Source organism: Haliotis rubra, unplaced genomic scaffold, assembly GCF_003918875.1.
Source record: "Haliotis rubra isolate DU_JTF1 unplaced genomic scaffold, ASM391887v1 Scf321, whole genome shotgun sequence".
NCBI lineage: Eukaryota > Metazoa > Mollusca > Gastropoda > Lepetellida > Haliotidae > Haliotis > Haliotis rubra.
In genome coordinates, this window is record NW_025766993.1 from 347,711 (window position 1) to 374,265 (window position 26,555).

General features: G+C 39.6%; 1 long non-coding RNA gene across 1 annotated transcript; it reads right to left on the minus strand.

Annotated features, from left to right (window-relative positions):
* LOC124283805 lies at positions 1 to 26,555 on the minus strand. The gene is made up of 3 exons (XR_006900407.1): positions 26,464 to 26,555; positions 19,944 to 19,953; positions 1 to 13 (listed from the first exon to the last, which is right to left on the minus strand). It is a non-coding gene; the product is annotated as an uncharacterized LOC124283805 (long non-coding RNA).

The following is a 26,555-nucleotide window of genomic DNA, read 5'->3' on the forward strand; positions in this document are numbered from 1 at the left end:
TTCAAAATGTCAACTGTTCCTGGTTCAGGGTGGTAGTTGAAATGGGAGAGGGAGTGGGAATATTTTAAGTGAAATGTTTAAAATAAAAATATTGCCAATGGACAAATGAAGGTGTCAGTATAAAACGAAAGATGTTCTGTTCCGTCAAACCCAAGTCCTTATACTGTGACTAATATCAGGCAAACGCGACAACAGAGGGAACAGGTGTGCCGAAAGGAGTATCGCCTGGCGAGACGACATTGCATGGAGTCCTGGAACTAAATTAAACTGACAGTTACTTGGCTCATAGTTCGTCACAGGCAGACTCGACGGCCAAAAGACAGTCCTATATGTTGCAGCGATACACCTTCAACCGTTTCAAGGTAGTAGCTTAATGGTTTGGAGCTGCATCTGTGCAAATTCAAAACATATCTGGTGTTTTTCGAAAGTCAGACGTCCAAGATCTACTGGATATCAATATTCGTTGACATTAGATCAGAAAACCGAACCCTAACTTTCACATCCCAAAATTATTTGTTTATTTCATTGTTTTCTTGTGGTAGATAAACTATCTTTTAAGGAACATATCTGTCTTTATAAGTCAATTACATCCAGTCTGTCAAAAATTCAAGGATGCCTTTTTTTCAGGAGACATAATGAGTAATTAACAATGCAATACAACTTGCCAAGTCTTTGTCCTTGCTTGAAACTGACTTGACGTGGTACGGATATCTTTGGCAAGTTCCCTAATACCTTAATTACAACTCGCCCCTCAATCGTTGATGTCATCAAAAGGGAGTTTTGCTGTTGATAACCTCAGCCAAAGAAAGTGAAAGAGGATATATCGTCAGCTGTCAGATGTATTTGATAATGTCTTCGTCATGAAAGGTTATAGTTTTCTATAGGCAAGACACTTATCAATTACATCCGTCAACTTTCTACGATATTAATATTTTGTCTATTAGTTATAGTATTCACACCTGGTGGCGTTTTGATACATTTGACATATTTAAAGAAATGTCGCTTTTGCAAAAAGGAACACAATCATCCGTTATGGTAGTCTGCAGGCACAGACGTGTAGGTTAAACAATGCAGTAACTATTAAAGCAAAGAAGTCTGTCATTGTATTCTACAGACACAGACGTATAGCTTAAACAATACTTTAACGACGTCAAAGTTGGCAGATCACTAAACTATCTGACAACGACCCCGTCATTGAGTTATGTCTGTTAACCCTCATGGCTAGTTTCGTACACGTAGGTATATTGCTTAAAGAGTATGTCCATGTCTACTTCGCCAAAGAAGCAAGGTGCTTAACTACGCCGCTTGCGCTTGGGAAACGCCTCAAAACGAGAGGAGCTGACTTGTAATTGTTAAAAGATAACATAATGGGATATGAGTATATGCACGTAAATTCGAAATATTAGGCACACTGACAATGATAAACCAAATGATCGTTTAAGAACTTATTAAGACTGTGTAATTATAAACAAACAGGCTAAAGCAGATGAAAGTTGCGAGGACGCCAGTATAAATAGTGTAATAGATAAATAGCTACTTGTCACCTAAACAACTTTGTATGTACAAAAGGATGGTCTTTAATTGTCGAGGCACCATCGCTGCAGCACCAACAACTGTCCAGGTCAGAAATTTCTCCCAGGACAAACAATTACTGATGGTAAAGCGTAACGCAACACTAAACTAGATTGACAGCAACTAATCTGATAGGGTTAAAATGCAATGATAATATGCAGGGACAGATGATGAATCATATAATGAATGGAAACCGCATTTGAATCTCAATTTAAACAATCCTGGGGACACCAGGCTATCATGGTGTCAAGTGTGTTTCAGTACTGGATAGACAAAGTATGTCACGTTAATATAACACGCAGCAGGTTCACCATGGCTAAAAGATGGCAGATTATTGATATGACTTTCACAGTGATGTCATCTGGAGATAACGTGTGCCTGCAGGATGATATTAACGTCAGGTCCAGAGGTTGTAATAGTGTTTAGGTTTTCTGTTTAGTTATCAGTCATCTACGAGCCCATCATGTATCGTCTATAGAATAGCTTACTGGCGGGTATTAATAAATGTCCACAAGCTGAAAGTTGAAGTTAACTCATAATCTTCAACGGTTTCGTGGTTCGGGTCATGTATGCTATATGCAGCCCACAACGACACTGGATTGGTTTTGTCTATAGTCTGTCCCACACTGCAAATAGTAGCAACGCAATATCATGATTTATAGTCAAAAGGTCAATGTTGCCACCTAATAGTTTGCCTTCTACTTACTTCTAATGTACAAAAGCGTCTCTTGGTCTAAAAGAAAGTCACAAATTGACAAGAGCGCTAAGGGTAGGGCATGGCATCTCCAAAGATGCAGACTAGTTTATGTATCGCGTCTAGACTGACACCTAACTAAATGGAGACAACAACCATTAGCCATAAGATAAATGATAACGTTTTGTGAAACGCATCTGACTCCTTCCAGACAACGTGACATTTCCGAAGACATATCATACTTACGTTTGTCCCAGTTTGGCTGTAACAATCAATTAGCGATTCAGACGTTCTCGGGGTAACCTTTTTATGATCCTGATGAGCAAACATGTCTTCGTAAGATAAATAAGCTCTGCTTACTTTGATAGCTTGACCTTTTAAGTGAAACCGAATACCTTGATTTTTCTTGTGGACTGGGAATGCTTAGAGATGAAAGAAAGTTTAAAATGTGGAGAGTAGATATTGGTATAAATGTGTAATATACTGCATTCTTCAAAGGTTAGACGTTATGTTATTTCCATTTTTTTTAACAGTCCTTCAAAGCAAACAGAAGAATATGAAAATACTGAGAATGTTTTTTTCTGGAGGACGAATTTTGGTCATCGATTCTTTTTCACCAAGACGCAAGATAAGGAGTGAAACACAATATTGCATGAATGTTCATTGTGTGGGATAATGTACAGGTATTATGTTATATGGCACACATCTTGTAATCTTAAATGTTTTCTCTCAATGGGGAATCAATTCCCCACTGCACTGCATCCAGAAATAGCTAACGCAAGGGGTACAGCATTGGCTAAATATGGACGTCATCAGTGCGAATGTGGCCTCAATAGAGGTACCTCAGAGAACCTGAAGGGGTTCGAATCCTGGATGGGACTCACCCATCAAAAATTCTATAAGCAGTTACTGGGACGTATGTTACAAAGAGCTGAACAACTAAAGTTTGATATAGTAATGATTCAATAGCATCAACTTCACATACATCAGTTGTTCCACCAAGTGTTTCGAAATGAATTATTATGCCTCAACGAAGCCGGAGCAACATGATGAACTTTACTACTTGAGTTATTTCTGGTGAACAAAAGCGCCTGTGTGTCTGAGAGAAGGTTACTTATTGGCTCTGTTACTATATGAGAAAGGGTATGACACATGCAAAGACGCAGACAAGTTTATGTTTACACCAATTTCTAACCGCCATGAGACTATGGCAATTAGAGTAGATGAGGATTTTGTGGGAGGCATCCAAGTCCTTTCAGACAGGGTCTAACCTTTTAAGACACATAATGCTTTCGCTTGTCTCATCCTGGCTGTAATAATCAATTAGAAATGCAGACGTCTTTGCTATGCTCCTTTGTTCTAACCCTTTTCTCACTGATTAACAAATTTGTCTTCTGTGGGATTAGGCCTATCTCATTGAAACTGAATGGAACCGGAAATATCAATTGTTTTGAGTTTGCACCTGTTACACAAAATATGTAATGATAAACTAGTAGACATAATGTTACTTCTTTGAGAAGAAATGATGGCATTCGTTTTAATGTTCCCAAATGGGTGTTAGTTCTTTTATAAAACTGCGTATTACACATCTACACAGTTTTAAGTGGCGAGGACGCCGGTCTAAATATACTGAACATCATTGAAAACGCACCAGTCTAAAATCGTCCATATTTTCATCAAGATGGATTTCAGCATGACAGTGATCAATGAATATAACTAACATGAAGTCGAAGGGCATGTCCAGTTGAAAAAAATGCTTTAGAAACAAATTCCTGTCTTCAGTATGACTTTTAATTCCAAAATGCATCAGCATGCAGCCACGCCATGAAAAAAGCGCGAATTTCATTCTGAAATCATAGTGACTATGACATTAAAAGCAGGTGTATGAGAACCGATTCTCATTGCTTCACTAACGATTGTGAAACGAGGACAGAGATTCCGAGGTTAACACCTCACGAAAGAGAACGTGCACTGGGCATGATTCAGGTTGGCACCAGCAGCAGGTATACTGCTCGACAACTTGGACTTGGCCACTCCACCATCGTTAGGCTTCATAGACATCAGTAGACAGGCAGCACCCGTGACCTTCAATGACCTTGGCAACAACGTGTTACGACGCTCCACGAGGATCGCCATATTGACCTTGTCCATATCAGTGATTGAACACTGCCGACTGCCAGGACTGCTGCACTAGTTCAAGGTTGACGTGGGGGTCATCAGCGCTGACTCCATGCGACGCCGTCTACACGCTACAGGGCTCCATGCTCGACGTCCTTACGTTGGACCAATTCTGACTGACAGACACCGTAATGAGCGTATGCAATGGGCTAGCAGGCATTTTCAGTAAAGGTTACAACAATGGCATGGTGTGGTAGTCACTTACGAGTCACGTCTTCATCTACGTAATGCTCACGGCTGATTAAGTGTTTGGCGTAGACATGGTGAACGTTATGCTGACGAGTGTGTGGTTCAGACAGACCTTTGGGTGGTGGGAGTGTCATGGTCTGAGGTGGAATAAATTACAATCACAGGACTGCCGTCATGTCTGTCAAGGGAGAGTTAATATCCTTTATTACCGTGAGCAGATTCTTCTTCAGAATCACATCGTATCTGTCTTCAATCACCACCAAGATGTCCATACTTTTCAACAGGACAACGCACGGGCAATACACAACAAGACTTTCCATGCAGTATCTGGTCCAGCAACACATCCAAGTTATTCATTGGCCAGCACAGTCGCCAGATGTATCCCCATGGAGCACTTGTGGGACGAAATGGGTCAAAGTCTTTCGCGGCGACAACAGATGCGAAACATCCGGGAACTTGAGGCTGCACTACTGCAGAAGTTGAATGCCATCCCTCAAGAACTCTATTCGGACGCTTATTGACTCGATGAGGAGACGTTGAACTGTATGTGTCAATGCAAATTGCGGTCACACGCGATATTGACTTTTGATTTGACCCACGTGTGTTTGATCCTTTCTGACTGTGGATCACTTCAATGAATGAGCGTCTTTTCTTTGTTGTTGTTTTTGTCAGTCGTCCATCTGTTATTATCCACTCAAAAAATATCAATTCCTTACACGTGCTTTTAATAATCTGAACTTTTATAGGTGGTGCGTTTTCAATGATGTTCAGTATAGATTAATATATGTTACGTAAACAGCTTTGTAAATGCAGCGGAACAGACATTACCTTTTGTCGGGGCACCAACTCCTGTCTACGTTGGCAATTTGTCTCAGGAGAAATAATTACTGATGGTAAAATAGTATCGATAAACTCCACTGAAAACAGTAACCAATGTGATGGGTTAACATGCAATGATAATGTGCACGGACAGATCTCATAATGAATTTGAACCAGCTTATGAATCGCAATTTAAGAAATCCTTGTGATACCACATTAACATTACAAAAATGTGTTTTGAACAGCACTGGATAGACACAGCACGCCAGTTCGTTAAGATTACACATAACAGGGTCACCATGGCTAATTAAAGGATGGTAGTTGATAGATATGACGGACACAGGGATGATGTTGTTATGTCAGATTGATGTGCGTTTTAACTTGGCATTCGATTTATATGTGGGCTGTTGAAGATACCAAAAAGACAGACAAAGACAACACTGAGAGATGACCTTCATTTGATACTGTCATTTTAAGGCCTACATCTGCATGGAATGTCACAAATAGATCTCCTAACTGGTGGTCTGTTTGGAGGACATTTAGACCTGCATTTGCGTTTCTGTATGGGGGATATTTTGGTTTTGGATATGTAGGGTCTGTCTAGAGGGTATTTAGGGTCTGTTGGGCGGGTATCTCGAACTCAGCAATGTGCCACACTGTTCCCAAGTAAAATCGTGTCTGATACGCAGGATGAACACTTGCCAGAAGCATTCTTTTGAAGATTATATGTTGGGAATATTGTTCAACATCATGTCAAACCCGTGAAGGTCCGGGTTAGAATATCGATCTTCAGTAACCCATGCTTGTCCTAAGAGGCGACTAACGGGATCGGGTGGTCAGGCCCGCTGACTTGGTTGACACATGTAATCGCGATCGGTTCCCAATTGCGCAGATCGATGCTCATGCTGTTGATCACTGAATTGTCTGGTCCAGACTCGATTATTTACAGACCGCCACCTTATAGCTGGAATATTGCTGAGTGCTGCGTAAAACTAAACTCACTCACCCACTCACTCAAATCACGTCACCACTTTGAATGATGTATAATTAGTAGAGTCGTTAATTTGACGAACCTGATGACGGTTTAAGATAACTATAGACATGAGAAAGGTTTTAAGTCCGTCATGTAGTGAAGTAGCGCTCTGGAGTCTTGTTACATAATTGTCATGAAGTTGTACACTACTGAACCCGAGTTCAAGGCCTATTGGTGTTATTGCATTCCTTAATGGTGATAAAATAGAACAAGGATTTCATTAATCAAAACAATATTGGTTGCATATCATCCTCATAAAACAGTTTTATGTTATTCTTTACATGGCCTTATAACACAGTGTCATTGCTTGACGGGTTGCAAGCACCTTCAAATAGGTATTTTCACGCGATGCCTATAATGTACACGTCATTGCCAAAGAACATCCCAGTTGTATTTCATTCTGGTATACACTCATCAAACGTCAAATCCAATTACCATGATCACAAACGAAACGAAACGTGAATGTTGTCTAACAGTAACATCAACTGGAGGTTGTACAGAGTACATTATAATTGCACGAGATTATGTGCAGCAAAAACATTAAAAACCTTTTCTAAATTCGACTGAAGAGAAACGTTTTATGTTCAAACATAAAAAGTTTGTATTGTTTTTTCAAGCACAAATCATTAAGGGCAGTGACGATCGAAATCCTTGTTATGGCGGTATCATTCGATATGAGCAATTTTTGTCTCCTTTTTCAGAATTATAGATCCGAAACTCACATACACGGCTGAATCTTCCAACTGCTTTAACCTTTAATTAACGTTGAATCTATGCGTTGTCGGTGATACAGAAATGTAATGTCTCGATACTTCGTCTTACAGTGCTCTCTTTCTATGTCTCCGTTGGTGAATATCTTAATGTTGTTTACCTATCGCTGGATACAACCGTGTGTTTTGCCTCTAATTTCTTAGCTAATCTTGTACGTTTTATGCAATGGTTTTGATCGAACGGTAGTTAACAAGGTGTTAGAATTGTGTCCAAATGGAACCGTGAAAATGATATGGTACCTGTTCACGTTCTAATCGTGATTCGATCCCCAATCGCGTCATACAAAAGACGTTACAAAATGGTACTTGTTGGTCCCTGCCTGGCGCTCGGCATTAATGGGTACAACAAGATCTGGTCGGCTCGGAGTCAGTATAATGTGTCTGAGTGGGGTATTCATGCTTCACTGTGGCATGGTATCTCAGTGGGCTAGCACTATAAAACCAGCTTAAGTCTGGGCTAGTACAAGCAGCCGCACATCCACATACACACCCATGCACGTCGTCATATGAGCGAAATATTCTCAAGCACGACGTTAAAACCCAATTTCACCTCACCTCTAATCGTAGGAAGCAAATACCATAGAAAACAATCGTCTCAGAGATTGACTTTTGATATTTTGATGATAGAGCAGGGGCTAGTTCATCACGCTCCAACCGTTTCTTGCATCACCAGTGGGTTTTCAAATCCTTTTTTCGTGCCTCTTGTAGTTATATCTAATGAATGCTTGGTAAAGTTGTCTTGGAGCAATCTATGTTGTAAGATTAAGATCAACATTGATGTCTTATTTACTCACTGTCTACACTCCCTAAATCATACACGGAAGGGCCACGCCTAACTGTTATAACGAATACGGAGTCAGCCTTGGGATTTAGGCTAACCTGTCTGTGTGTACCTAGTTATTACTCTCTTGGAACAATGTGCACTTATATTAGCAAAAGACGGGCATCTTGGTGTCAAAGACTGTATGCATTGGTGTGTGTACATGTGGTCAGTTGTCACCTTGACATTGTCTGTAAATTGACACCGTTAACACTGCTTCAGAACCTGCAAAGTCAAGCGACAGCAATACGCCTATGCTCATCTGGAGACACGTTTCACGTATGTCTGCAGTAACGTCAGGTTCAGACGTTGTAATAGTGTTTTCGCTTTCTGTCCATTTATTAGTCATCTACGAGCTCATCGAGCATCATCTATGGGCCAGTTCACAGACGGCTATTTCAATTAAATGTCCACAAACTGAAAGCTGAAAGAAAACTCAGAGTTTTCTGTGATTTCTTGGTCTGGGCCTGTACACGATATACAGCCCACATGGGCACCGGATTGGTTTTGTCTATAGTCTGTCCCACACTGCAAATAGTAGCAACGTAATATGATGATTTATAGCCAAAAGGTCAGTGTTGCAACTTAATGGTTTGCCTTCTACCTAATTCTAGTGTACAAAAGCGTCTCTTGGTCGGAAAGGAAGTCACAAATTGACTAGAGCGCTATGTGGGCCAGGGTATGGCATCTCCAAAGATGCAGACTAGTTTATGTATCGCGTCTAGACTGGCATCTAACCACTAGAAGACAACGGCCATTAGCCATAAGATAAGTTACACGTTTTGTGACAGGCACCTGACTCCTCCCAGATAGTTCCAAAGAAATGTAATACTTATGTTTGTCCCGATTTGGTTGTAGCAACCACTTAGCAGGTCAGACGGCCTTGCGACATTCCTCTGGGTAACCTTTTAGGATCCTGATTAGCAAACATGTCTTTTATGAAAGAAGAGAAGAAGAGAGACGATATTGTTTTAAATGTGTAATTTTGCAATTTTGTAAATGTAAGATTTTTCGAAGGCAGATGCTTTTACTGTCTTGACCATGCTGTTACATTACATAAAACTTCTAATTTTAATACTCCTTCTAACCTAATAGAAGAATATAATAATATTCCCTGCAGGAGAGGGTCCTTAGTTTTTTCTAGGGGGTGCATTTTGGTCATCCAATTTGTTGCGTCAAGAATGGGAATTAGGACACAATATTGCACGACTGTTCCTATTGTCAGATCTTGGACAGGTATTGTGTTTTATGGCAGAGATGTTCTGATCTTAATTTTTTCTTTCACTGGGGAATCATTTTCTAAATATGGACGCTGGCAGTGCGAACGTTGCTTCCACAAAGGTACCTCAGAGAATCTCAAGGAGCTTGTTAAAATCCTGGATGTGACTCGCCCCCAAAAAGGTACTAGAATCTGTACTTTAACTATAACTACAGAGGATGTGTTCCAACTTTTCCTTATATCAGGTAAGCGTAATCCCAAATAAAACGGATTTTACAGTGCTGAACAACTTTAGCTTGATATAGTAATCATTCAATAATATGAACTGACATGGCAGTTTACCTTTCAGTTCCATACTTATAGCTTACCTTACCTTATACCATACCTTATATTTTGGTCTATGGGCTTAGAAAGAAATTCTGATGCCTAAACAAAGCGGGTCACGATTGGTCCAGTCATCTGAGCCGCAGCAGTTGCATTCCTTTAGTTTGCCAGAAACCTATGATTGAGGTTCGAGTCACGATTGTGTTTCATGCTTTTTCCGCATCATACCCCTGCCGAAGTGTTTCACCGAAATCTTTAACGTCTTGGACCTAAATCCATTAGGTCTTCTCTCCCATGATATACTTGGAATTTCCAACCTGACTCACTCACTAAAAAAACAACAGCATATAACCTAATACAAAGAGGTAAATATTACTGCCTGAGTATATGTTGTTACCGTTACAAGATGAATGCTATAGAAACAATATTATAAAACTGAAACAATTTTCCTCTTTGACAAGGCGTTGTGAAGATGTAAACAAAATAACCAAGGACCTTTTAGGGCTTTGATCGTAGTTACCAGTAATTCTCAAAAATTGCTTGTGTCACTTAGATCTTTCTTTAGCAAATTTAATGATTGACTGTATTGACGTTTCCATCACAAGTGATAAATATGTTAATGTCAAAACAGTTGAGGACCTTTTTACTAATGTTAATTATCTTTTAATCATTGACTTTTAAAAAGATATAGAGTTGTTAGATAAATTTTGATTGTAGTTGTGTAAATAGGTAAATGTTTTATGATTAGTAGTTTAAATTAACAACTGATATTGTTAGTGGCTGTATCATCGAAGGGGGTAAAATACTGCAAAATTATTGTCCTCCTGAGAGGATACGTAAGTCCCAAAACAATTATAGTAAATCTAAATCTAAACAGACTACTTTTTTCACTGCATCATATATGTTATTTTAATATATGGCTAGGTTGTCAAACATTGCTAAGATCTGAAGGGATGGTGTAAACGCAACTAGGGACCATGCAGGAAGCAAAAAGGACTGTAAGTTCCATGGTCCCTAGTATGGTGATCAACCTTCAGTTGTTGGCAATCTATAGCCTCTTTCTATGTTGTATTGTCATTTATAGTTAAAATATTTTAGATTTAATTACTAGTCTTAACTTTATATCTGTGATAATCTAATTGCTTTCTGTCCTTCGTTGACAGGTTTTAAACTTTACTGTCAATTAATATTAATCTATTGTGTTAGCCACGATATGGCTTAAATCTTGCCGATATGACTTAAAATCTTAACTCACTCACTCAGTCTTTAGAAATGTGTTTTTATGGTTCAAAGTTCCCTTTAACCATAACTTAAAACACCTTTTTAAACCAACCAACTGGGACAATTATATAACTAAAACACACGTTGTTTGCGTGCAGTGAAAAATGAATCCTTTTCAAATAAATTGTCAGAAGGATTACCATGAAATATCTGCTAAAAGCGAAGAGCATTGTACCATTCAGACTATATAATAAACATTAGGGGAGAAACGTTATACCGCGGTATTATTAGAACTGCGGCATTTGGCCTCCGGTTCAGTATATCGTAATGCAATCCAAAAATTCGGTATTTTCGATATTCGTACCGTTCTTCAATCAAGTCATAAAATGACAGTTTTGTTCATTAAAAAAAATGAAAGGTTATGTTTTTGTCCATGTTATTAAACAATGTAAGGTCTGGCTCTTGCCAATTTTCTGTATGATCATATCTCATATACCAAACCAAAACGGACCAAACCGAAGGCCTTGTACCGCAATACGTACCGTGCCGTAGTAAGAATGTTCCGTTTCACCCTTAATAAGCATGCGTTTATGATAACGCGTTAGCGAAAAGGCAATACATCTTTCACCCGGATGCATTCCATTACAAAGATCTTACCATTAAGTTTTTGTCGCCGTTTGAATAACTACAAGATGTAAATATATTGTTATGAATGTGGTGTTAATGCACAAATTATTTACTGTGACCTGATTAACACAACAAATACAAATGTGTTGGGAGTGGGTTGTTCTCCTAGTACATGAGACATCTGTGGCTTATTACACATTCATGGATATTCTCCTCATGCAGTACGTCCATAGGGACGAATATTATGCATAAAAGGTCACTAGACGAACCACTATGACGGAGTTGGTGTCAGTTTAATGCATTCTGTTTCCTCACATCCAGGCAGTTGCACAGCCGCTGGTATAAGTCAAGGAGCACCGCAGTGTAAGAGGAGTATCGCCATTACCTACAGTCACCTGGATTATGGCACGTTACAAGCAGACTTGGCGGACAAGAGACAGTATTACATGGCAGACCTCGAACTGTTTTAGGGTGGTAGCTTCATAGTTTGGAGCGGCATATGTGGCCAATTAATAACAGATCCAATGTGTTTAAATGACATATCCTTCAATAGCGTTACACTGACCAAGTTCTTTGAGCTGTCCTACTGCCGATAGTGCAACAGAACCGTGTTTCTGCAAGAGAACGGAAGGTCCCATGCAGATCTAAAGAATTGTCATTTAGCCTTCCACGTGATTTTTTGCCTTGGACAGGCAACACATGTAGAAAGGTTGTGGGATCTCTTTGACCGTCAACCTTAGCACGCTCAATAAACGATATCAGTTACTCAGGTCCTCCGAGAAGAAAAAAACTTCAATCCAAAACTTTCAGGTCAGCTGTCCAACGTCTTCTGGATATCGTTATCCGTTTGCAATTGTGCTACCCATAAGATCTTAAAACCATGCCCTGTGTTTCACATCCCTAACTGATCTGTTTATTTGATTGTTTTGTTGTGACAGGTGAATTACCTTTTCTGTTTTTATATGTTAATCTCATCTAGTCTGTCAAAATATGTGTATTCATTTATGTCTTTTTGGACAGATATGATATTTTTTAACATACTAAGACCACTGCTTAAGTTTTTGTTCTTGCTTGAACCAGACTGGACTTCGTAGGAATATTTTTGTCACGTTCCCTACTATCTTGATTACAGTCCGCCCTTAGAAACGTTCACGCTATCAAAAGGGAATGTTGCTGTTGATAATGCAGCCAAAGAAAATGACCGATTTGGGCCTTTGCCACTTGTCCAGATAAATCGTCAGCTGTCAGATGTATTTGAAAGCTTCTGAAAGGTTTTACAGTTTTCAATAGGCAAGACATTTACCAATTATACACTTCACCTATGACACCGTTTTAGGATATCAATATTACATCCATATGTTACAGTATTCACATTTCGTGGCGTTATGACACATTCGACATTTTTAACCCAATGTCGCAATCACCAAACGAAACAAAGTCCGTCATAGTATTCTGAACAACACAATAACAATCTGGAAGTTGGCAGATCATATACACTATCCGACAACGATGCCGTCTCTTGACATTTATATCTAATTTCGTACACTTGGAAGTATTGCTTAAAGATCATGTTCGTGTCAACTTCGCCAAAGAAGTCAAACTGTCGTTCATAGCAATACATTTATATCACAGTTGTAATTGCTCTGTCGATCATGAGAGAATGAGTTGCTTTTGCACGACGACCTTTTTGTCCCCCGCCGCAACGCGGAACGGGGGAGTATGTATTCACCTTATTTTCAAGGTCACCACGACACTTTGACCACTTTTCAAACTCTTGTTAACGCGATATCTCATGAAATGTTGTACCCAATGGCTTCAAATGTGGTGACAGCCTACATTGGGTGATTACGCAGACACCAGACGATTTGGGTGACCTTGACCTTATTTTCAAGGTCACCACGACACTGACCACTTTTCAAACTGTTAACGTGATATCTCATGCACTGTTGTACCCAGTGTCTTCAAATTTCGTGACAGCCTACATTGGGGGATTACGCAGACACCAGTTTATTTAGGTGACCATGACCTTATTTTCAAGGTCACCACGACACTTTTCACACTTTTAACTCTTGTTAACGCGATATCTCATGGACTGTTGTACCCAATGTCATCAAATTTGGTGACAGTTTACATTGGGGTATTACACAGACACCAGTTAATTTGGGTGACCTTGACCTTATCTTCAAGGTCACCACGATACTTTGACCGCTTTTTAAAGGCGATATCTCATAAAACATTGCACCCAATGTTTTCAAGTATGTTGACAGCCTACATTGGGTGATTATGCAGACACCAGTCATTTCAGGCATCTTGTATGTGACCCAAAAATAAAAAGTAGTAAATATAGATACTCCATTCTTTAGCGGCGGGGGACATTGCCACATCAGTGGCAAACACTTGTTAATGTACATTTTACTGTCTAGCCATTAGTCATTATGTACTGGTGTTAATTTTGAATGCATCGTCAACATGTAGGCAGGCCTCGCTTGTAACAAACGTCTCCAAAGTTGGAAATCCATGAGCTTAACTCATAATTCTCTGCACGTTATTGGTTCAGATCCCATTACCAAATGCAGCTTAAACCTATAGGGAGGTTTGATGGACATTTGTCTTTTTCATTATATCCCATTTTGACAATTGAACCAACGCAATATGATGAACTTTACGACATGAGTTATTTCTGGTGAACGAAGCGCCTGTGTGTCTGTGAGAAAATTACTTATTGGTTCTGTTACAATATGAGAAAAGGTATGACGCGTGCAAAGATGCAGACAAGTTTTATGTTTACACTAATTTCTAACCACCATGAGACAAAGGCCATTAGTGTAGATGAGAATTTCGTCGCTTGTCCCCTCCCGGTTGTAATAATCAATTAGTAATGCAGACGGCTTTGCTACGCTCCTTAGTTGTAACTCTTTTCTCATTGATTAGCAAATTTGTCTTCAGTGAGGTAAGGCGAGTATGAAAGACCGATCTCCTTGAAACTGGGACCAGAAAGATATATTGTTTTGTACTTGCGCTTTTTACACAAAATATGTAATGATAAACGAGTAGAAATAATGACTATCGGAAAGTTTCGCTTCTTCCTTCTTTGATACAAAATGATTGCACTCGTTTAAATGTTCTCATATGGGTGTGCTCCTGTGATCTTTTAACGATTTATTAACACAAAGTAATCATGAACAAGCATGATGATTTAAGTAAGTATTAAAAGGTTACCAACTACACATAAATAGGTGAATATAAACACGCTAGCAACACTTGGAAAGAGCGTATTACAAATCAACACAGGTATAAGTGGCTAGATGCCAGTCGAAATAGATTAATAGATACCAAAATACCTGTTACAGCATATTTAAGACCTGCATTTGCGGTTTGTTTGGAAGATATTTGGGTTCTGTTTGAAGGGTATTTAGGGTCTGTATTTGGGGTCTGCTTGGAGGGTGTCTCGGACTGGTCGCAAGTAAAATCGTGTTTGGTGTACTTGGCAGAAGTATTCTTTTGAAGAGTTTATTTTGGGAATGTTGTTCAAGTAATTTAACTTCAAACTGCGTGACCGGTTTGAATGATGTATAAAATATAGTAGATTCGCTAATTTGACGAACCTGATCACGGTTTAAGATTCATTAATCAAATCAATATTGGTTACATATTATCAAGACATTTATCACACAAAATATAATAGTTTTATGTTATTATTTACATGGCCTTATAAAACAGTGTCATTACTTAACTGGTTACAAGCACCTTCAATAAGGTATTTTCAGGCTTATAACTTACACCTCATTGCCAAAGAACATCCCAATTGTATTTCATTCTGGTATACACTCACCAAACGTCAAATCCAATTACCATGATCACAAACGAAACGAAACGTGAGTAGCAAAAAGCATTAGCAACCTTTTTTAAATTCGACTGAAGAGGAACTTTATGTGTTTAAACATGAAAGTTTGTATTTTTTTATAATCTTTAAGCACACTTCATAAAGGGTAGTAACGGTCGAAATCCGTGTCCGAATATGACGGTATCATTCGATTTGGGCATTTTCTGTCTCTTTTTTCAGAATTACAGATCCTAGACCCACATACACGGCTGAATCTTCCAACTGCTTTAACCTTTAATTAACGTTGAAGCTATGCGTTGTCGGTGGCTTGAATCACAGAGATATAATGGCTCGATACCTCGTCTTACAGTGCTCTCTTTCTTTGTCGCCTTTGGTGAATATTTAAATGTTGTATATATATATATATATATATATATATATATATATATATATATATATATATATATATGTATATATATATATCGCTGGATACAACCGTGTGCTATACCTCTAATTTATTATCCAATCCTGTACGTTTTATGCAATGGTTTTGATCGATCAAGGTTTTCATTGTTAACAAGGTGTTAGAATTGTGTCCAAATGGAATAATATGATACCTGTTCACGTTCTAATCGTAAGAAGCAAATACTAGTACCATAGAAAACAAACGTCCAAGTGATTTACCTTTGATATTTTGATGATAGAGCAGTGGCTAGTTCATCACACTCCAACCGTTTCTTGCATCATCAGAGGTTTTCAAATCCTTTTTTCAGTCCCACTTGTAGTTATATTCAATGAATGCTTGATAAAATTGTCTTGGGGCAATCTATGCTGTGAGCTTGATATTAACATTGATGTCTTATTTACTCACTGTCTACACTCCCTAAATCATACACGGAAGGGCCACTCCTACCTGTTACAACGAATCTTGAGTCAGCCTTGGGATTTAGGCTAACCTGTCTGTGTGTACCTAGTTATTACTCACTTGGAACAATGTACACTTATATTAGCTGAACATATTGGTGTCAAAGAATGTCTATATTGGTGTGTGCACATGTGGTCAGTTGTCACCTTGACATTGTCTATAAATTGACACCGTTGGCATTGCTTCAGAAACTGCAAAGTCAGGCGACAGCAACACGTATATACTCATCTGAAGACACGTTTGAGGTATGTCTACAGTAACGTCAGGTTCAGACGTTGTAATAGTGTTTAGGTTTACTATCCATTTATTAGTCATCTACCAGCTCATCGAGCATCGTCCTTGGGCCAGTTCACAGACGGCTATTTCAATTAAATGTCCACAAACTGAAAGTTGAAAGAAAACTCTTCGATTTCTTGCTCCGGACCCTGTACACGATATACAGCCCACATGGGCACCGGATTGGTTTTGTCTATAGTCTGTCCCACACTGCAAATAGTAGCAACGTAATATGATGATTTATAGCCAAAAGGTCGGTTTTGCCACTTATTGGTTTGCCTTCTACTTCATTCTAATGTACAAAAGCGTCGCTTGGTCGGAAAGGAAGTCACAAATTGACTAGAGCGCTATTTGGGGTATGGTATGCCATCTCCAAAGATGCAGACTAGTTTATGTCTCGCATCTGGACTGACATCTAACCACTAGGAGACAACGGCCATTAGCCATAAGATAAATTACACGTTTTGTGACAGGCACCTTACTCCTCCCAGACAGTTCCAAAGACGTGTAATACTTATGTTTGTCCCAGTTTGGTTGTAACAATCAATTAGCAAGTCGGACGGCCTTGCGATATTCCTCTGGGTAATTATATAACCTTTTCACGGTCCTGATAAGCAAACATGTCTTCGTAAGATAAAATAAGCTCTGCTAACTTTGATAGCTTGACCTTTTAAGTGAAAACCAATACATTGATTATTTTGTGGACCCGGGATGCTTAGACATAAAAGAACTTTTGAAAAGCCCGGAGAAGATATTGTTTTAAATATGTAATTTAGAAGGTTTTTCAAAGGCAGATGCTTAAACTGTCTAGACCATGCTGTTAAATGACATATAACCCACATCACTTCCACTTCAAACCAAATAGGGGAAATGTACCAGGGGGGTGGGGGGTGGGGGGTGTCCCATTAGTTTTGCTGGGGGGTGTGCATTTTGGTCATCAAAATCATTTGTTGCGCCAATAAAGAAGATAAGGAGTGAGGCCCTTGACAGGTATTATGTAATATGGCAGATATGTTGTAATCTTAAATTTTTCTTTCACATTTTCCAGTGCCCTTCCGATGGCGTCCAGAAATAGCTAACACACAAGGGGTACATCATTGGCTAAATATGGACGCCAGCAGTGCGAACGTGGCTTTCGCAAAGGTACCTCAGAGGACCTGACAAAGTTAACGGTCGGTCCAGTCGTCTATAAAACAGAAGCAATGCAGTGTTCTTTCGTTGGGTTTGTTATGTTATGCCGCACGCAGCAATATTCCATCTAAATGTCGGCGTTCAGTATTTACCAAGAAGATCGAGGACTTTTTAGAGCTTTAATCGTAGTTACTTGTAGTTCTTAATATTGTTCGCCAAGATCTGGCCAATTCATAACAAATCCAATGTGTTTAAATGACATATCCTTCAATAGCGTTACACTGACCAAGTTCTTTGCCCTGTCCTACTGCCGATAGTGCAACAGAACCATGTTTCTGCCAGATGCAGATTTAAAGAATTGTCATATAGCCCTTCACGTGAACTGTTTGCATTGGACAGGCAACACAACCGTGTAGAAAAGTTGTGAGATCTCCTTGTTGACCGTCAATGTTCGTACGCCTAATAAATGAGATAAGTCAGTACAGGCCCTTCTAGAAGAAAGGCGTCGAATCCAAAACTTTCAGGTCAGCCGTCCAACATCTTCTGGATACCGTTGCCGTTTGACATTATGCTGCCCCTAAGGCAATAAAACCATGCTATATTTTTCACATCCCTAATTTATTTGTTTTGTTGAGACAGGAGCATTATATGTTTAGCTCGTCCAGTCTGCCAAACTATGTGTATTCAATTAATGTGTCTCTTTGGGCACATATAATATTCTTAACATACAATGTCAGCACTGCTTACTTTTTTGTTATCCCCCGCCGCGCGTTTAGCGCGAAGCGGGGGATATTATTAGGCTCCGTCCGTCCGTACGAATTGGAATATCTTAAGAACCATTAACTAGATTCTTTTCATACTTGGTACCTAGGTTCATCACAGTATGAGAAAAGTTCCCAGTCAGGTTTGGTTGCCTTGACCTTCATTTCAAGATCACAAGGGGACTTTAACGTTTTACCCTTAATGTCAGCGAGATATCTCAAGAACCGTACTGGATTTTCTTCATGTTAAGACCAAGCTTCATATCGGGAAGGCGCAGGGCCTAGACGATTTGGGTGACCTTCACGTAATTTTCAAAGTCACAGCGACATTTTGAGGATTTTAGTATGTTAAGATTGTCAGCAAGATATCTCAAGAACGGTTCACTGGATTTTCTTCATGGACTTTCAAGACTTCTCTTGAATGTTTTTTGATAATTCAATTTCTCTATTACTATTTCTTTGCATATTTCATACACCATGACATTCATGTCAAGGTCAAAGTGAGTCTTGAAAATATTTGTGTGTTTGAACAGCTACTCAGCAAGATATCAAGAGAGGTTGACTGGTCATGTTTTTGTTGACATTTAACTTCATCTTAAACTACGACCTTCACTTTCATTACTCTTTAAGGTTGATTTGATAATTTGCGGCGGGAGATTATGTCACCTTAGTTACAACTGCTTGTTCTCTCTTGAACCAGACTGTACGTAGTAGGAATATATTTGGCACTTTCCCCTACTATCTTAATCACAACCCACCCTCTGAAACTTTGATGCCATCAAAAGGGAGTGTTGCTGTAGATGAATGCAGCCAAAGAAAATGACTGGTTTGGGCCTTTGCCACTTGTCCAGATAAATCGTCAGGTGTCGGATTTAATTTATAAACTTCTTGGTCATGAAAGGTTTTATAGTTTTCTATAGGCAAGACATTTACCAATTATACACTTCATCAATGCCACCTTTTTAGGATATGAATATTACGTTGATAAGTTACAGTATTCACATTTCGTGGCGTTATGACATATTCGACATTTTTAACCCAATGTTGCAATCACAAAACGAAACAAAGTCCGTCTAGTCAGGGGTCATAGGGATATTTTGGTTCAGATTCTTCCAAAAGCACCAAATTTGGCACAGAGGTAGCTTAAGACATACAAAGTTGATTTCTGACGGGCTCCAAGATGGCCATTTTTAGTAATAAATTGTCATAAATTGTACATAAATCATATTGTATTTCAATAAAAAGAGCTTTACAATGATATATAAATGAAATTTGTGTGAATGATATTAAAGAAGTTAGATGAAAAATAAGATCTAGAGGGTGGATCAAAAACATCAAAAAGTCAATAAAAAAACGAAGAAATACAAAAATGTCCTCTTTCTTTTTCTAAGAACGTTTTTTTTAAAGTTTCTTATCGATTTATTAAGAAAATGTAATTTTAGAGAGAAAAAACTATAACATTGTTCAAGTCATGCTCTGATGTTTTACTTAAGTGCAATAAGTTGTACGATCATAATGGGAAGTAGTACATAGTTGCCGGACTCTTATACGATTCAACAACCAGTGGAACTCTCTGAGACAGATATCTATGCTCCAAAATCTAATACAAACCAAGTCCGACCAAGTCTCGTTGTAGAGGATTCAATGGAGAAGGATCAGGCATGGATTACACACGTCTCAGAGGTATTGAACAAGGGTCCAGTAGAAGAGGGTGACATCATCACCTGGGCAGGGTACAACTCGTCTCTTGCAAGTGACAGATCTGTGAAACCTTCAGCAGAGATTGGCATATACCCTCACTTCCCGGATAAAGCAGCATCTGCATCTTCTATGAAACATGCTATGCATTTGTCTATGCGGGGGTACCCAGTTCTTAAACCCGGGCCAGACCACAGTACTTGGAGCAGATCAGCCACCATATGCCATTATCAAACTCCTCCAATGGCAGTTCCCAGATGCTTACGGTGAAGACAAGCTTGTTGCTATGATGGGGGCATTGCACATCGAAGACAAGATGCATATAATGCTAGGGAAGCTGCTACGTGACTCAGTGCGGGCAACGGTACTAACTCAAGCAGAGATCTCACATCTGGTCGAGCTAAGTCAACCCTAAATGAGCATCACATCAAGCGCACAAGATATGCCCACCAGGTTTCCCTCATATCGCTGAACATCCTCAAGCAGAATGGATACTCTGAATATTGCAAGGGTGTCATGGGTCCACCGGAATCCTTCAACATGTGGCATCAACGTTCTCAAAGTTTTCCACAAATACTGGTCTACTATCATTGAACTAGAACTGCTCATGGCTCGTTTTGTGAGGTCCTTGAGGGAAGGAACTTTATGTACAATCATGTGACGAACTTTGTGATTGGTTTCACGCATTGGGCCACACAAACTATGCACATGGGCTTCCAGTACATGTACGTGACATGGTTGAACTTGGCAAGAATACCCCTGAGATACATGATGAATTTATGAAGGGCAGTTTCGTCGTTCAGAAATCATCCAAGAAGTTCAGTCTTATGGCCAAGGACCAAGCCCATGAACAGTCCAACAAATCCCTCCAGGAACACGGTGGAGCAACTGGCCTTTATGAGAATCCTGAAGCACTTACCCTTTATATACTTGCAGGGCCAGACTGAGTGCGGATGGGAAAGGAGTTTGAATCAACACATGACCTTTCACCCCAGGCAACAGCTCATCATGAGGAAGGACACCATTTATCTTTTGTTCATGCAGTTGAACAACTTGGAAACCCATTCCTAGCAACCGGTCAGGAGCTTGTTGCTCTGGATACCCAAACTGTCATGGAGCCGTCCGTCGTGAACAGTCTGTCACAAATCTCAGAAGCTGGCAAAGCCCTGCATGCAGATTATGTCCAAGAGAGACTGGTGAAGACATATGTGTCTGTAACATATACAATCAAAAGAAACAACATGCTGACCTTTGCAAATCGACCTGACCCACGGAGAAAAGGACCTAAAGATGTTGGTGTTCAGAAACAAAACATGATATTGGTGACACAGCTCTTCCTTCCTTTGCAGTCCCGCCCAGATGCAGACTTGGTCGACTTTTTCAAGTATGAAAATCAAAAGGAACCACCAAGCCTAGCTGACAGAGGGTCATTGAGATTTGGAACAAAATCAGACATACTGGACTGTATCAAGGCACTAACTGGCCGTACAACTGCTCCAAAACTAGCAACAGACATGGTTTTGGATATGGCAGCAAGTTTTAGCTGCGCCCAACAGTAACAAAAACATTCTCTGACTATGTGTCCCTTCAAGTCATTCCACATCTTGAGGCCCAGATGAAGAAAGGAGCCCAACGGATTGATGCGGTATGGGATAACTACCCAGCGAGTAATAATCTTAAAGGCCTCACTCATTACCACCGTGGGGTTAGTTCAAGAACAAGAGTTGGTGATGGCAGCACCCTGATACCAAAACATGAATGGAACAGTGATTTCCTCAAGAATGAGGAGACCAAAAGGGAATTTTTCTCATTCATCACCAGTCAGATCTCCAAAACGGACATTGATGGAAAGCCCCTTCTGAGTACCCACTGTGAAAATGTGCTTTCAAACCAACAGTGTGGCCTGGATACACTACAGCCATGCAACCATACCGAGGCTGACACAAGAATCATCCTACATCTCCGACATACTGCAGAGCACGGCCACACATCAGCCTATGTTCGCACTGTTGACAGCGATGTTGTGATTTTGGCAATAAGGTTCTTTGAGACCTTAAGTCTAACAGAGCTCCGGATCGGTTTTGGAACTGGTAAAAAGTACAGAGACATCCCAATCCATGATATGTACTCTCATCTTGGTCCATCAAAGTCCTTGGCATTACCCCTCTTCAGTCTTACTGGCTGTGACACAACTTAACATATTCTTGCATGTGGAAAGAAGACAACATGGACAAGTCTACCTGACCTGACAGACACACTAGTGGCTCTCACACAGGATCCTGAACACTTCGTGATTGAGTCGAGACACATGCAACAGATTGACAGATTTGTTGTACTGATGTGCAGCAGAAGTTGTGGAGTAGGGCGCGTGAATGAAGCAAGGCATCGCCTTTTCGCTACTGGAAGCAGGTCATTGGAAAAACTCCCGCCTACTCAAGCTGCGTTGTTTCAACATGTGAAACGATCTATTCTGCAGACGAGTTTCTTTTGGAAGCAGGCAACCATTGCCACCCAGGAAATCCCTGACTTCAGTGATTGGGGTTGGCAAAAAGACGACAGTAATAACTGGCTATCTCTATGGACCACCCTCAGTGATGCTTCAGCAGCATGTTCTATCCTCCTACACTGTGGTTGCAAAAAGGGCTGTGTGGGAAGGTGTAACTGCAACCGTGCTGGTGTACGATGTAAAGTCCTCTGCCAATGCGAAGGAGGATGCACAGTAACTGACAGTAACTAGGTAAAATAGTTACTATATCTATCACTGACAGTCATTTGCAAGTACAATATATACATTCTGTGTATACTATTGTTATTTCTGGTGTACTCTGATTCACTACTGACTGGATATTTTTTATAGGTTAAACATCTTAGGATTAAAACATAAATATTATTTCTACATAATTCCATTTTAAGTCACTTACAATATGATACCTCTTAAAACCGAACACTGAATTGCATTTATTGGTAACAAATTTTGTCACAATAGTTACAGTAAATTGATTTATACATCATTGCAAAGCTCTTTTCATTTGATATGTGACATGACCATATACAACCGTAGGAAAAAAAATTCTTAAATCGGGGTGGCGGCCATTTTGTTTTTGTCAACTATGGCCGCCACAGGGGGCGGCCATTTTGGCGCCTGTCTGGAATCGAATAAGTATGCCTCAAGCTACCTCTGTGCCAAATTTGGTGCTTTTGGAAGAATCTGAACCAAATGCCCTGAAAATAGCCCTAAGCTCCCTGACTAGTCATAGTATTCGGAAGACACAATTCAAACAATACATTAACTATTTGGAAGTTGGCAGATCATTTAAACTATCCGACAACGATGCCGTCATCGAGTTCTGTCTCTTGACATTTATATCTAATTTCGTACACTTGGAAGGATTGCTTAAAGAGCATGTTCGTGTTAACTTCGCCAAAGAAGCCAAACTGTCGTTCATGGCAATACATTTATGTCACAGCTGTATTTGTACTGTCGATCATGAGAGAACGAGTTGCTTTTGCACGACCTTTTAAATGTACATTTTACTGACTAGCCATTAGTCATTATGTACTGGTGTTAATTTTGAATGCATCGTCAACATGTAGACAGGCCTTGTCACAAACGTCTCCAAAGGTGGAAATCCATGAGCTTAACTCATAACTCTCTGCACGTTATTGGTTCAGATCCCATTACCAAATGCAGCTTAGGCCTCCAGGGATATTTGATGGACATTTGTCTTTTACATTATATGCCATATTGTATATTGAACCAACGCAATATGATGAACTATGTGACTTGAGTTATTTGTGGTGAACAAAGCGCCTGTGTGTCTGAGAGAAAGTTACTTATTGGCTCTGTTACTATATGAGAAAGGGTATGACATGTGCAAAGATGCAGACAAGTTTATGTTTACACCAATTTCTAATCACCATGAGACAAAGGCCCTTAGTGTAGATGAGAAATTTGTGGGAGGCATCCAAGTCCTTTCAGACAGGGTCTAACCTTTCAAGACTCATAATGATTTCGCTTGTCCCATCCCGGTTGTAATAATCAATTAGCAATGCAGACGGCTTTGCTACGCTCCTTAGTTGTAACCCTTTTCTCATTGATTAGCAAATTTTTCTTCAGTGAGATAAGGCGAGTATGATAGACCGATCTCCTTGAAACTGAATGGGACCAGAAATATTAATTGTTTTGCCCTTTCACCTATTAAACAAAATATGTAACAATAAACGAGCAGAAATAATGACTATCGGAAAGTTTCGCTTGTTCCTTCATTGGGAAGAAATGATGGCAGTCCTTTAAATGTTCTCAAATGGGAGAATAACAAAAGACAGATTGTCGCCCTTGTAATACCCTACTGTTTGCTGATTGCCTTACTACGTCGTCCTCTCTCTTCATCATTGTGACGTCCCCAGTGACAAAGTGCTTAACTGCGCCGCTTTTGCTCAAAACGAGAGCGTGTCTGACGTGTAAATTGTCAATAAGATATTATAAAGGGGGTATGAGAACACACACGCTGATTAAAAAAATATAGCACATTGACAATGATAAAAAGCGATAGTTTCTAACATGATGCAAATTATAAAAAAGCAAGCTAAAGCACGATGCTTGACTGAGTACATGCAAACAGGCGAATACATACACCTGTAAGTCGTTAGTTCCATTACAAAACGCAACCTATTTAAATGCAAAGAGTGTATTGCAAATCTACGCACGTATAAGCTACAAAGATGCCAGTCTAAATAGATCAATATACATATTGCTACCTGTTACGTAAATAACTTTTTATGTTCAGCAGGCTAATCTTTAACATTTGTCGGGGCACCATCTCTGCAACACTAACTTCTGTCCGGGTCAGGAATTTCTTAGGTGAAATGATTAAGAAATACACTTCGCTCTACCACCATGTATAGTGTAATAAAACACACTTTTGCCCTGAACTATTATAGTTAAAGCACGAGGACGCTTGCGTCCGAGTGCTTTAACGTTATAATAGTTCAGGGCGAAAGTGTGTTTTATTACACTATACATGGTGGTAGGGCGAAGTGTATTTCTTTTCTAAGATGCCAAATTTAATACTTTCTAAAGATAATTACGCTTAATTTAAGGCAGAAAACAAACGACGGTGTCGGTGACCTAAATTAAGAATCCTCGCACAGGGCTAACTGGCGCGCTGTTCTATTGATGTGTCTGCCCCCTACGTTAAGACGAACGTTACCAGAAAAAAAAACAAATGATAACAGTTTGATGACGGTTTGAGTTCGGATTAAATATCTTCTCTGAACTATTTTGATTACATCTGTCATGAACGTAAACCATATGGGGCAATATGAACGTTGCATTTCTACTACCAGCGTAAGTTTAGATCAGTACATCCAGAGGAAGTTGAGTAGTCAAGCGACATTCCGCAATTGCATTGTGGGAAAGTAAACATTACGAACGTTACCGTGTCGCTGAAAACTTGTGAGTCGAAATGACACATTTTAACCGTCGTAAAACATAAACGTAATGTTTCCACCAGTGATGTTAGCTGCGTGAAGCAACGGCAAATCAAGAAACTGGATGCAACGGTGTAGTTTACTGTAGGAGGCCGTACGAGGCGATGACAACTGACATGCATCGTGACGTCGCTTACATTGTGACGTAATGTAAAATGGTTCGATTACGAGGGGGCACACTAGAATGGCGCAGTGATGGGATAACGTCATTCAATTGTTACGTCATCAAAAAACTATACCTTTATTGTCTGATAATGTATTTTTTTTTCGATTGTTCTAACCGCTAGGCATCATAGAATTATTGATATAATTATGCTAAATGCGATACTAAACGCCACTGAAAACATTTAATAAATGTGATAGGGTTAAAATGCAATGATAATGTGTCCAGGTAGATGATGAGTCTCATAAATGAATGGAAACAGCATTTGGATCGCCATTTGTGCAGTCCGTGTGATACCACCCTAACATGGTCTAAAGTGTGTTTCAGCGTTGGATAGACACACTATTTCTTACACACCCGGGGTGTGAAACCCATGTGAGAAACTTGGTATCAAACTTCTGTGTGAGATCAATATCCAGGCCCGTGATTGGCTACTCATTGGTGATGACCTTTAGGTCAGATTATCACGGACTACTTTCCTGATTAAAATGCACTGAAGAGTTAGTCGTGCTTCAATCGAGTGCACACATTTATGCCATTTTCGCGGTTGTAACATGAACAGGTATTTTTACATAAAATAGAATTAGAGTATATATATATCATCACGAATCTAGCTGTTGTTTTTCCCTTTATTGCTTGCCACTTTAGATTTTTGTCATGTATTCTGGCTTGAGATACCTGTGTAAACATTTGTGTAAATATCGCCAGCGCGGTTCCCTTTGAACAGTACTTTACTGGAGAGATGCCACAAGTATCATGTATCGTCTTACAAAAATACCTGACACGATAACGTCACTTCCTGTCCGTTGTAAGATCGATTTG